Consider the following 12654-nt stretch of genomic DNA (forward strand, 5'->3'; position numbering starts at 1 on the left):
CTATGTACCTCAAAAATAATTATGGTTGAAATGGAGTAGCAACATTGCTGACATTTTTTATCCTTTAATTATGTTTTCAAAAATGCATATTATTATTAAACAAAAATATTTTAAAATTTCAAATATATTTAAAGGCTATATAATTTCAACATTATCTTTTTTGTTTTTATTTAAATTTTAGTTAGTTAACATAAAGTGTAGTATTGGTTTTAAGAATAGAATTTGGGGATGCCTGTGTGGCTCAGTGGGTTAAAGCCTCTGCCTTCAGCTCAAGTCATGATCCCAGCATCCTGGGATTGAGTCCCACATCGAGCTCTCTGCTCAGTGGGGAGCCTGCTTCCTCCTCTCTCTCTCTGCCTGCCTCTCTGCCTATTTGTGATCTCTGTCTAATAAATAAATAAAACCTTAAAAAAATAGAATAGAATTTGGGGGGGGCACCTGGGTGGCTCAGTCATTAGGCATCTGCCTTCAGCTCAGGTCATGATCCCAGGGTCCTGGGATTGAGCCCCACATAGGGCTGCCTGCTCAGGGGGGTGCCTGCTTCTCCCTCTCCTGCTCCCCCTGCTTGTGTTCTCTCTCTCTGTGTCAAATAAATAAATAAAATCTTAAAAAAATAATAGAATTTGGTGATTCATCACTTATGTATAACTCCCAGTATTTATCACACAAGTAATATGCATCACCCATTTAGTGTGACTGCCATACACATCCCCTCCAACAACTCTGTTTGTTCTCTATAGTTAAAAATATCACTTCCCCCCTCTTTTTTCACATCCCAAGTGTCCATTGGTTTCATTTCCAAAATTGCACATATGAATAACTTCATATGGTATTTGTCTTCCTGTAACTTATTTTGCTTAGCCTAATGCACTCTAACTACATTCACATCCTTGCAAATGGCAACATTTTACTCTTGATGGTTGAGTAATATCCCATTCTTTCTATATATACCACATCTTATTTATCTATTACTCATTCAATGGACATTTAGCCTCTTTATATAATACATCTATTGTTGATAATGCTGATAAATACATCAGGGTGCATGGGCCTCTTTGAATCAGTATTTTTGTGCCATTTTTGTAGGTACCTAGTAGTGCAATTGCCAGGTCACAGGGTAGTACTATTTTTCAATTTTGAGGAACCTCCATATTGTTTTGTAGAGTGGCTGCACCAGGTTGCATTCCCACCAACAGTGTAAGAGGGCTCCCCTTTCTTTTTTTTTTCCCAATTTTAAATACAGTTTTATTTAAGACATCGCATTTTCCACTTAACAATATCATGCTTACAAAATGTAATGTTTATTTCCTTTCCCTGTGCACATGTTCCATATTCAAGTATCAAGAATGCCCTGTTTGTTTGCTTCAATGTTAAAACTGCCATGAAATTTTTACAAATTTGGGTCCTTCAAATATTTTGTGTGGAACAATATTAGACCTATTCTCAGGTTGGTTTAATCAACCTCTTTGATGGTGGGCCCAGAAGAGGCAACCCCAGAAAGAAGAGCTTCACCACTTGGGAAGCCTCCATGCATTCTTCCTGGCATGCCCCCTGCACTCTGGTACAGCTTGGTGATAATGGGGTTGCAGACTTTGGTGTTCAAATTCTTTTTTTTTTTTTAAAGATTTTATTTATTTATTTGACAGACAGAGATCACAAGTAGGCAGAGAGGCAGGCAGAGAGAGAGAGAAGCAGGCTCCCTGCTGAGCAGAGAGCCCGACGTGGGGCTCGATCCCAGGACCCTGACTGAGATCACGACCTGAGCCGAAGGCAGAGGCTTTAACCCACTGAGCCACCCAGGCGCCCCTGGTGTTCAAATTCTTATTCTCTGCAGTCTGCTACTTACCGAGTCAGTTGAAGATTTCATTGTACTTGTCAAGAATCTTCTGTTTGTACTCATCATTGATCTTGCCCTGAAGTTTTTCATCTTTAACAGTTGCTTTCATGTCCAATGCATAAGATTCAAGTGAATTCTTGGAAGGCGACTTGTCTCACTGTTTCTCTTCATCAGCTTTGTACTTCTCAGCTTTCTGGACCATGAATGAGCTCAATGTCTTCCTTGTTCGAGCAACCCTTATCATTAGTGATGGTAATCTTGTTCTCTTTTCCTGTGCTCTTATCTATAGCAGAGACATTGAGGATACCATTAGCCTCAATATAAAAAGTGACTTCAATCTGAGAAAACCATGAAGAACAGGAGGTATGCCTGTCAGCTCAAACTTGCTGAATAGTTTGTTATCCTTGGTCATGGCATGCTCACCTTCATACACCTGAATAAGCATACCAGGCTTATTGTTGGAGTAGGTAGTGAAGGTTTGTGTCTTGTAGGAATGGCAGTATTATGTTTGATGAGAATAGTCATGACTCCTCCAGCAGTTTCAATGCCAAGAGAAAGTGGAGTGACATCCAACAGAAGCAAATCTTGAACATTTTTATATGTGCGTCCAGAAAGGATGGCTGCCTGGACAGCTGCACCATAAGCAACAGCCCCATCAGGCTTGATGCCTTTATTCAGTTTTTTTCCATTGAAGACATCTTATAGAAGTTTCTGAATCTTGGGGATATGGGTAGAACTACCCTCTAGGACAATATCATGGATCTGAGACTTATCTAGCTTGACATCCCAAATGGTTTTCTTTTATAGGGTCCAGGGTGACATGGAATAAGTCAGTATATAATTTTTCAAACCAGGCGCAAGTAATAGAGGTATAGAAGTCAATTCATTTGTATAGAGAATCAATCTCAATGCTGGGCTGCATGCTGGAGGACTTGTATGTTCACGAGCAGTACCGAGACAATGAACTGCCTTCTTGTTTTCACTGATGTCCTTCTTATGTTTGCTTTTAAACTCTGCAATAAAATGGTTGGCCATTTGGTTGTCAACGTCTTCTCCACCTAAGTAGGAGTCTCCAGCTGTGGACTTAACCTCAAAGATAGTATCTTCTTGTAAGGATTAACACATCAAAAGTGCCACCTCCTAACTCAAAGATAAGCATAGTCCTTTCAGCTCTAACCTTTCCATCTAAGCCATAAACAATAGCAGCACCAGTTGGCTCATTGATGATTCAAAATATATTGAGACCAACAATAGTTACAGCATATATTTTAGCCTGATGCTGAGAGTCATTGAAGTATGCAGGTACTGTGTGACAACTGCATTGGTAACCATCTTCCCAAGGTAAGCCTCTGCGATTTCCTTCATTTTTGTCAAAATTATAGAGGACACCTCCTCTGCATAGAAGCTTTTTTCTCTCTCTTGTATTCTAGTTGAACCTTGGGCCTGCCAACATCATTCACCACCATGAAGGGACAATGCTTCATATCAGACTAGAGAATAGCATCATCAAATCTATGTCCAATCAGGAGTTTGGCATCAAAAACTATGTTGGTGGGGTTCATCACAACTTCATTCTTTGGAGCATCACTGATCTATCGTTTGGTGCTGGTGAAGGCAACATAACTTGGGGTGGTTCCGTTTCCCTGACCATTGGCAATTATTTCCACTTTCCCATACTGGAAGACAGCCACTCAAGAGTACGTGATGATGAGATCAATGCCAACTGCAGGTCCTTCAGACATGGTTGCTTCTGTGTGGGTCTGGCTGAGCTTCAGAAGAAAACAGCTGTCTAGAGATACAACCCCATGTTTAATGAAACCCAAGTGTTCCCCTTTCTCTGCATTCTCATCAACATCTGTTTACTGTGTTGTTAATTTTACCATCTTGACATCTGTGTGCTGATATCCCACTGAGGTTTTGATTTGTATTTCCACGATGATGAGTGATGTTGAGCATCTTTTCATATGTTTGCTGGCCATCTGGATGTATTCTTTGCAAAAATGTCCATTCATATCTTCTGCCTATTTCTTAAATGAATTATGTATTTTGTGGGTGTCGAATTTGATAAATTCATTTTTAAAAAAGATTTTATTTATTTATTTGACAGAGATAGACAGCGTGAGAGAGGGAACATAAGCAGGGGCAGTGAGAGAGGGAGAAGCAGGCTTCCTACAAAGCCAGGAGCCCGAAGCAGGGCTCCATCCCAGGACCCTGGGATCATGACCGAAGCCAAAGGCAGAGGCTTAACAACTGAGCCACCCAGGTGCCCTGAATTTTGTAAGTTCTTATAGATATCAGATACTAACCTTTTACCAGATATGTCACTGACAACTATATTCTATTCCCTAGGTTGATTTTTGGTTATGTTGATTGTTTCCTTCACTGTGCAGAAGCATTTTATCCTGAAGTCCCAATAGTTTGTTATTGTTTGTTTGTTTCCCTTGCCTCTAGAAATGTGTCTAGTAAGAAGTTGCTATGGCCAAAGTAAAAGAAGTTGTTGCTTCTGTTCTCTTCTAGAATTTTGATGGCTTCTTGTTTCATATTTTGGTCTTTCATTCATTTTAAATTTATTTTTGTTCATGGTCTAAGAAAGTTTTCTAGTTTCACTCTTTTGCATGTGTCTGTCCAGTTTTCCCAACCCATTTGTTAGACATTGTCTTTTTTTTTCCCAATTTATTTATTTTCAGAAAAACAGTATTCATTATTTTTTCACCACACCCAGTGCTCCATGCAAGCCGTGCCCTCTATAATACCCACCACCTGGTACCCCAACCTCCCACCCCCCCGCCACTTCAAACCCCTCAGACTGTTTTTCAGAGTCCATAGTCTCTCATGGTTCACCTCCCCTTCCAATTTACCCAAATTCCCTACTACTCTCTAACGCCCCTTGTCCTCCATGCTATTGGTTATGCTCCACAAATGAGTGAAACCATATGATAATTGACTCTCTCTGCTTGACTGATTTCACTCAGCATAATCTCTTCCAGTCCCGTCCATGTTGTTACAAAAGTTGGATATTCATCCTTTCTGATGGAGGCATAATACTCCATAGTGTATATGGACCACATCTTCCTTATCCATTCATCCGTTGAAGGGCATCTTGGTTCTTTCCATAGTTTGGCGACTGTGGCCATTGCTGCTATAAACATTGGGCTACAGATGGCCCTTCTTTTCACGACATCTGTATCTTTGGGGTAAATACCCAGGAGTGCAATTGCAGGGTCGTAGGGAAGCTCTATTTTTAATTTCTTGAGGAATCTCCACACTGTTCTCCAAAGAGGCTGCACCAACTTGCATTCCCACCAACAGTGGAAGAGGGTTCCCCTTTCTCCACATCCTCTCCAACACATGTTGTTTCCTGTTTTGTTAATTTTGGCCATTCTAACTGGTGTAAGGTGATATCTCAATGTGGTTTTAATTTGAATCTCCCTGAGGGCTAATGATGATGAGCATTTTTTCATGTGTCTGATAGCCATTTGTATTTCTTGATTGGAGAAGTGTCTGTTCATATCTTCTGCCCATTTTTTGATGTGTTTGTCTGTTTCGTGTGGGTTGAGTTTGAGGAGTTCATTATAGATCCTGGATATCAACCTTTTGTCTGTACTGTCATTTGCAAATATCTTCTCCCATTCCGTGGGTTGCCTCTTTGTTTTTTTGACTGTTTCCTTTGCTGTGCAGAAGCTTTTGATTTTGATGAAGTCCCAGAAGTCTATTTTCGCTTTTGTTTCCTTTGCCTTTGGAGACATATCTTGAAAGAAGTTGCTGTGGCTGATATCGAAGAGATTACTGCCTATGTTCTCCTCTAAGATTCTGATAGATTCCTGTCTCACGTTGAGGTCTTTTATCCATTTTGAGTTGATCTTTGTGTACGGTGTAAGAGAATGGTCGAGTTTCATTCTTCTACATATAGCTGTCCAGTTTTCCCAGCACCATTTATTGAAGAGACTGTCTTTTTTCCACTGTATATTTTTTCCTGTTTTGTCGAAGATTAATTGACCATAGAGTTGAGGGTCCATATCAGGGCTCTCTACTCTGTTCCACTGGTCTATGTGTCTGTTTTTATGCCAGTACCATGCTGTCTTGGTGATCACAGCTTTGTAATAAAGCTTGAAATCAGGTAAGGTGATGCCGCCAGCTTTATTTTTGTTTTTCAACGTTTCCTTAGCGATTCGGGGTCTCTTCTGATTCCATACAAATTTTTGGATTATTTGCTCCAGCTCTTTGAAGAATGCCGGTGGAATTTTGATCGGAATGGCATTAAAAGTATAGATTGCTCTAGGCAGTATAGACATTTTAACGATGTTTATTCTTCTGATCCTAGACATTGTCTTTTTTCCATTGGATATTCTTTCCTGCTTTGTCAGCGATTAGTTGGCCGTATAGAGTGAGTCCATTTCTGCGTTTTCTATTCTGTTCCATTGACCTATGTGTCTGTTTTTGTGCCAGTACTATAATGTCTTGATGACTACATCTTTATAATATAGCTTGAAGTCAGAATTGTGATGCCTCTGGACTTGTTTTTTTTTTTTTTTCTCTTTTTTTCCCCCAAGTTCCTTTGAGTATTTGGGGCCTTTAGTGATTCCATACAGATTTTAGGTTGTTCTAGTTTTGTGAAAAATGCTGGTGGTATTTTGATAAGGATGGTATTAAATTTGTAGATTGTTTTGGGTAGTATAGATATTTTAACAATATTTGTTCTTCCAGTGCATGAGCATGGAAGGTTTTTCCATTTCTTTCTGTCCTCTTCAATTTATTTCACAAGTGTTCTGCAGTTTTCAGAATACAGATCTTTTACCTCTCTTGTTAGGTGTATTCTTAGGTATTTAATGGCTTTTGGTACAATTGTAAATGGGATCAATCCCTTGATTTCTCTCTCTGCTGCTTCATTATTGGTGTAAAGAATTTCAACAGATTTCTAGACATTGTTTTGTATCCTGTGACTTTGTTGATTTCATATAACAGTCCTAGAAAATTTTGGTAGAATCTTTCATGTTTTATACATAGATTATCAAGGCATTGGCAAATAGTGAAATTTGGCCTTTTCTTTGCCAATTTGGGTGTCTTTTATTTCTTTTCATTGTCTGATTACTGAGGTGAGGACATCCAGTAATAGGTTAAATAACAGTGATTTCAGTGGATGTCCCTGTGTTATTCTTGACTGCAGAGAAAAAGCTCTCAATTTTCCCTTTTGAGGTTGATATTAGCTATGGGGCGTTCATATATGGCCTTCATGATGTTGAGGTATGTTCCTTCTATCCCTACTGTGTTGAGGGTTTTTATCAAGAAAATATGTTGTATTTGTTTTGGTAGTATTTTTTTAAAGATTTTATGTATTTTTTAAAGATTTTATTCATTTATTTGACAGATAGAAATCACAAGTAGGCAGAGAGGCAGGCAGAGAGAGAGAGGAGGAAGCAGACTCCCCAATGAGCAGAGAGCCCGATGCGGGGCTTGATCCCAGAACCCTGGGATCATGAACTGAGCCGAAGGCAGAGGCTTTAACCCACTGAGCCACCCAGGCGCCCCAGATTTTATGTATTTTTTGATGAGAGAGAGAGAGAGAGAACAAGCGGGCCAAGGAGCAGGCAGAGGGAGATGAAGGCTCCCTGTTGTGCAGAGAGCCTGATGTGGGGCTTGATCCCAGAACCCTGAGATCATGACCTGAACCGAAGGCAGGCACTTAACCAACTGAGCCACCCAGGCGCCCATTGGTAGTACCTTGTTAGAATTTTTGTATCCATATTCATAAGGGATATTGCCTTGTAATTCTCCTTTTATGGGAGTCTTTTTGTGGTTTTGTGATTAAGGTCATACCGGCCTTGTAAAAGGAGTTTGGAAATTTTCCTCCCATTTCTATTTTTTTTATTAATTTATTTATTTTCAGCATAACAGTATTCATTATTTTTGCACCACATCCAGTGCTCCATGCAATCCGTGCCCTCTATAATACCCACCACCTGGTTCCCCCAACCTCCCACGCCCCCACCACTTCAAACCCCTCAGATTGTTTTTCAGAGTCCATAGTCTCTGATAATTCACCTCCCCTTCCACTTTACCCCAACTCCCTTCTTCTCTCTAACGCCCCATGTCTTCCATGCTATTTGTTATGCTCCACAAATAAGTGAAACCATATGATAATTGACTTTCTCTACTTGACTTATTTCACTCAGCATAATCTCTTCCAGTCCCGTCCATGTTGCTACAAAAGTTGGGTATTCATCCTTTCTGATGGAGGCATAATACTCCATAGTGTAAATGTGCCACATCTTCCTTATCCATTCGTCCATTGAAGGGCACCTTGGTTCTTTCCATAGTTTGGCGACCATGGCTATTGTTGCTATAAACACTGGGGTACAGATGGCCCTTCTTTTCACGACATCTGTATCTTTGGGGTAAATACCCAGGAGTGCAATTGCAGGGTCGTAGGGAAGCTCTATTTTTAATTTCTTGAGGAATCTCCACACTGTTCTCCAAAGAGGCTGCACCAACTTGCATTCCCACCAACAGTGGAAGAGGGTTCCCCTTTCTCCACATCCTCTCCAACACATGTTGTTTCCTGTTTTGTTAATTTTGGCCATTCTAACTGGTGTAAGGTGATATCTCAATGTGGTTTTAATTTGAATCTCCCTGAGGGCTAGTGATGATGAACACTTTTTCATGTGTCTGATAGCCATTTGTATGTCTTGATTGGAGAAGTGTCTGTTTATATCTTCTGCCCATTTTTTTATATGATTGTCTGTTTCCTGTCTGTTGAGTTTGAGGAGTTCTTTATAGATCCTGGATATCAACCTTTTGTCTGTCATTTGCAAATATCTTCTCCCATTCTGTGGGTTGCCTCTTTGTTTTTTGGACTGTTTCCTTTGCTGTGCAGAAACTTTTAGTTTTGATGAAATCCCAAAAGTTTATTTTCACTTTTGTTTCCTTTGCCTTTGGAGACGTATCTTGAAAGCAGTTGCTGTGGCTGATATTGAAGAGGTAAAGGATCCGTACTTGAGGAACTACAGAACACTCATGAAAGAAATTGAAGAAGACAAAAAAAGATGGAGGACCATTCCATGCTTTTGGATCAGAAAAATAAACATTGTTAAAATGTCTATACTGCCTAGAGCAATCTATACTTTTAATGCCATTCCGATCAAAATTCCACTGGTATTCTTCAAAGAGCTAGAGCAAATAATCCAAAAATTTGTATGGAATCAGAAGAGACCCCGGATCGCTAAGGAAATGTTGAAAACCAAAAATAAAACTGGGGGCATCACGTTACCTGATTTCAAGCTTTATTACAAAGCTGTGATCACCAAGACAGCATGGTACTGGTATAAAAACAAACATATAGACCAGTGGAACAGAGTAGAGAGCCCAGATATGGACCCTCAACTCTATGGTCAATTAGTCTTCGACAGGGCACCTGGGTGGCTCAGTGGATTGAGATGCTGCTTTCGGCTCAGGTCATGATCTCAGGGTCCTGGGATTGAGTCCCACATCGGGCTCTCTGCTCAGCAGGGAGCTTGCTTCCTCCTCTCTCTCTCTGCTTGCCTTTCTGCCTACTTGTGATCTTCTCTGTCAAATAAATAAATTAAAAAAATTAAAAAAATAAAAAATTAATCTTCAACAAAACAGGAAAAAATATACAGTGGAAAAAAGACAGTCTCTTCAATAAATGGTGCTGGGAAAACTGGACAGCTATATGTAGAAGAATGAAACTCGACCATTCTCTTACACCGTACACAAAGATCAACTCAAAATGGATAAAAGACCTCAACGTGAGACAGGAATCCATCAGAATCCTAGAGGAGAACATAGGCAGTAACCATTTCTATTTTTTGGAACAGTTTTTTTTTTTTCCAATTTATTTATTTTCAGAATAACAGTATTCATTATTTTTTCACCACACCCAGTGCTCCATGCAAGCTGTGCCCTCTATAATACCCACCACCTGGTACCCCAACCTCCCACCCCCCCCGCCACTTCAAACCCCTCAGATTGTTTTTCAGAGTCCATAGTCTCTCATGGTTCATCTCCCCTTCCAATTTTTGGAACAGTTTAAGAAGACTAGGTATTAACTCTTCTTTCAGTGTTTGGTGGAAATCCCCTGGGAAGCAATCTTGCCCAGGACTTTCTTTGTTGGAAGAGTTTGATTATTGATTTAATTTCTCTGCTAGTTATGGGTCTGCTAAAATTTTCTATTTCCTCTTGTTTCAGTTTTGTTGGTTTGTATGTTTCTAGGAATTTATCCATTTCTTCCAAATTGTCCAAATTTTGGCATATAAGTTTTCATAATGTTCTTTTAAAACTGTTTATCTGTGGCGTTGGTTGTGGTCTCTCCTCTTTCATTCTTGATTTTTACCTATTTGGGTCCGTTCTCTTTTCCTTTTGATAACTCTGGATAGAGGCTTATTAGTTTTATTATTCTTCTTTCAAAGAACCAGCTCCTAGTTTCATTGATCTGTTCTAATGTTTTGTGTGTGTGTGTGTGTGTGTGTGTGTGTTTTCTGTTGTTGTTGTTGTTGTTGTTTCTATATGATTTATTTCTGAGCTAATCTTCATTATTTCACCTTTTCTGCTGGTTTAGGCTTTATTTGCTCTTCTTTTAATAGTTCCTTCAGGTGTAAGGTTAGACTGTGTATTTGAGCTTTTCTTACCTCTTGAGGTAGGCCTATATTGCTATGTACTTATCTCTTTAGACAGCTTTTAATGCGCCACAAGGTTTTGGACTACCATGTTTTTCTTTTTATTTGCTTCAGTGTACTTTTTAAAATTTATTCTTGAATTTCCTGGTTAACCGATTCATTCTTTAATAGGATGTACTTTTATCTCCAGGTATTTGTGGTCTTTCCAAGTTTTTTTTTTTCCTTGTAGCTTACTTCAAGTTTCAAAGCACCGTGGTCAGAAAAGATTCATGGTATAATCTCCATCTTTTTATACTTGTTGAGAACTGATTTGTGACTCAGTATGTGATCTGGAGAATGTTCCATATGCATTGTTTTCTTTTTGATTTTCTTCTTGGATGATCTGTTCATTGCTGTAAGTGGGATATTAAAATCCCCTACTATTATTGTGTTTTTAACAATGAGTTTCTTTACATTTGTTATTAATTAATTTATATATTGGGTGTTCTTACATGGGTGGTATAGACATTTACAATTGTTACATCTTCTTTTTGGTTAGACCCCTTTATTATGATGTAATGCCTTTCTTCATCTCTTTTTTACAATCTTCAATTTAAAATCTAGTTTGTCTGATATAAGTATGAATACTTTGGCTTTCTTTTGATACTCATAAACATAAGTAGTTTTCTAGCCACTCACTTTCAATCCTGAGGTGACTTTAGGTCTAAAATGTGTCTCTTATAAGCAGCATGTATTTTTTTAATCTATTTTGATACATTATGTCCTTTGGTTGGAACATTTAGTCCATTTACATTCAGAGTGATTATCAATAGATATGAATTTAGTGCCATTGTATTACACCTGTAAAGTTCTTGTTTCTCGAGATTCTCTGTTCTTTCTAGTCTTTGCCGCTTTCATTTTTGTTTTGTTTTGTTTTGTTTTTTTTCTTTCACACTCAAGGAACTCCCGTTAACATTACTTGGAGTGTTGGTTTACTGGTCACAAAATCCTTTAGTTTTTGTTTGGAAAACTCTTTATCTCTCTTTCCATCAAGAATGATAGTCTTGGTGGAGAAAGTATTCTTGGCTATTTTTCCCATTCGACACATTGAATATATAATGGCACTCTATTCTGGCCTGACATGTTTCTGTGAAGAGATCTGCTACTAACCTGCTTCCCTTTAGATTAGGGCTTTCTTTTCCCATGTTGCTTTGAGGAATCTTTCCTTATCTCTGTATTTTGCAAATTTTATTATGATATATCTTCGTGTTAACTGGCTTTTGTTGATTTTCTCTGCCTTCACCCTGTCCATGTCTGAGCCATATGATACCAAGCAGCACAGTGCTCTTGTGTTTTATTTCAGGCATACTGTCTGAGTTTCAAAACTCCAAACTTTAGGGACCCATCATGGCTCTGACCCGTGCTAATCCTCTGGGGAAGGGTCTCACCATATTTTGGCTGGTGCCAATTTGTCCCAGACAAATATGCAGGGACTTGGAGTTTATGGTAAAGTGCACCAGAATGTCAGCATCCAAGTTAGCTGCCATGAAAGGGTGTTTCTATTAGTATGCTAATGACTGGGGCAGATGAATGGTCCCACTGTCTCTTTTGTCCCTGAGAGGTAGTGCCACCTCTCCCAAATGCATTTCAAGAAGGGGAAATGTCTCTCTCACTGTGACACAGGGTATCCTTAGACCATCTGTCTGCTCCTGGGTCTCTGAACTCCTCCAGAGGAACACCTCTATTCCTACCAGGCTCTACTTGATGAGGGCATGGACTTCTGAAACTTTAGACTTTGAGCTTTGCTGCTTGTAAAAGCTTGCAGTAATCAGCCCCTCTCATTTTCCCCATCATTGGTTTTTTTCTTATACAATGTCCTGTGGCCTGCTCTCTCTCTTTCTTGCTCTCATGCTCTCTGACACCTCTCTCCCTGATCAAGGATCCCTTTCCTCTGCAGTACCAGTGGTTTTTTTCTACCCCAAATCATGTATCCACATCTCCTATTCCATGAATGTTGTCTTTTTTCTCCCTCTAATTGTGCGGTGTGTTTTCCTCAGTCTTCAGAATGATTTTCTGGGTGTTCAGAGTGATTTGATATTTATCTAGCTGTGTTTGAGGAGGTAAGCATGGGGTCCTCCTACAACTCAACATTGTGTATATTTTTATCATGTTAAAAACCACTATATAAAAGATGAAATGAATTAAGTT

General features: G+C 39.2%; 1 pseudogene; it reads right to left on the bottom strand.

Annotated features, from left to right (window-relative positions):
• Nucleotides 1–1453: 1453 nt before the first annotated feature.
• On the bottom strand, nt 1454–3579 carry LOC122896343 (annotated as a pseudogene).
• Between the last annotated feature and the right edge of the window lie 9075 nt (nt 3580–12654).

This window comes from Neovison vison, chromosome X (assembly GCF_020171115.1).
Source record: "Neovison vison isolate M4711 chromosome X, ASM_NN_V1, whole genome shotgun sequence".
Classification (NCBI taxonomy): domain Eukaryota; kingdom Metazoa; phylum Chordata; class Mammalia; order Carnivora; family Mustelidae; genus Neogale; species Neogale vison.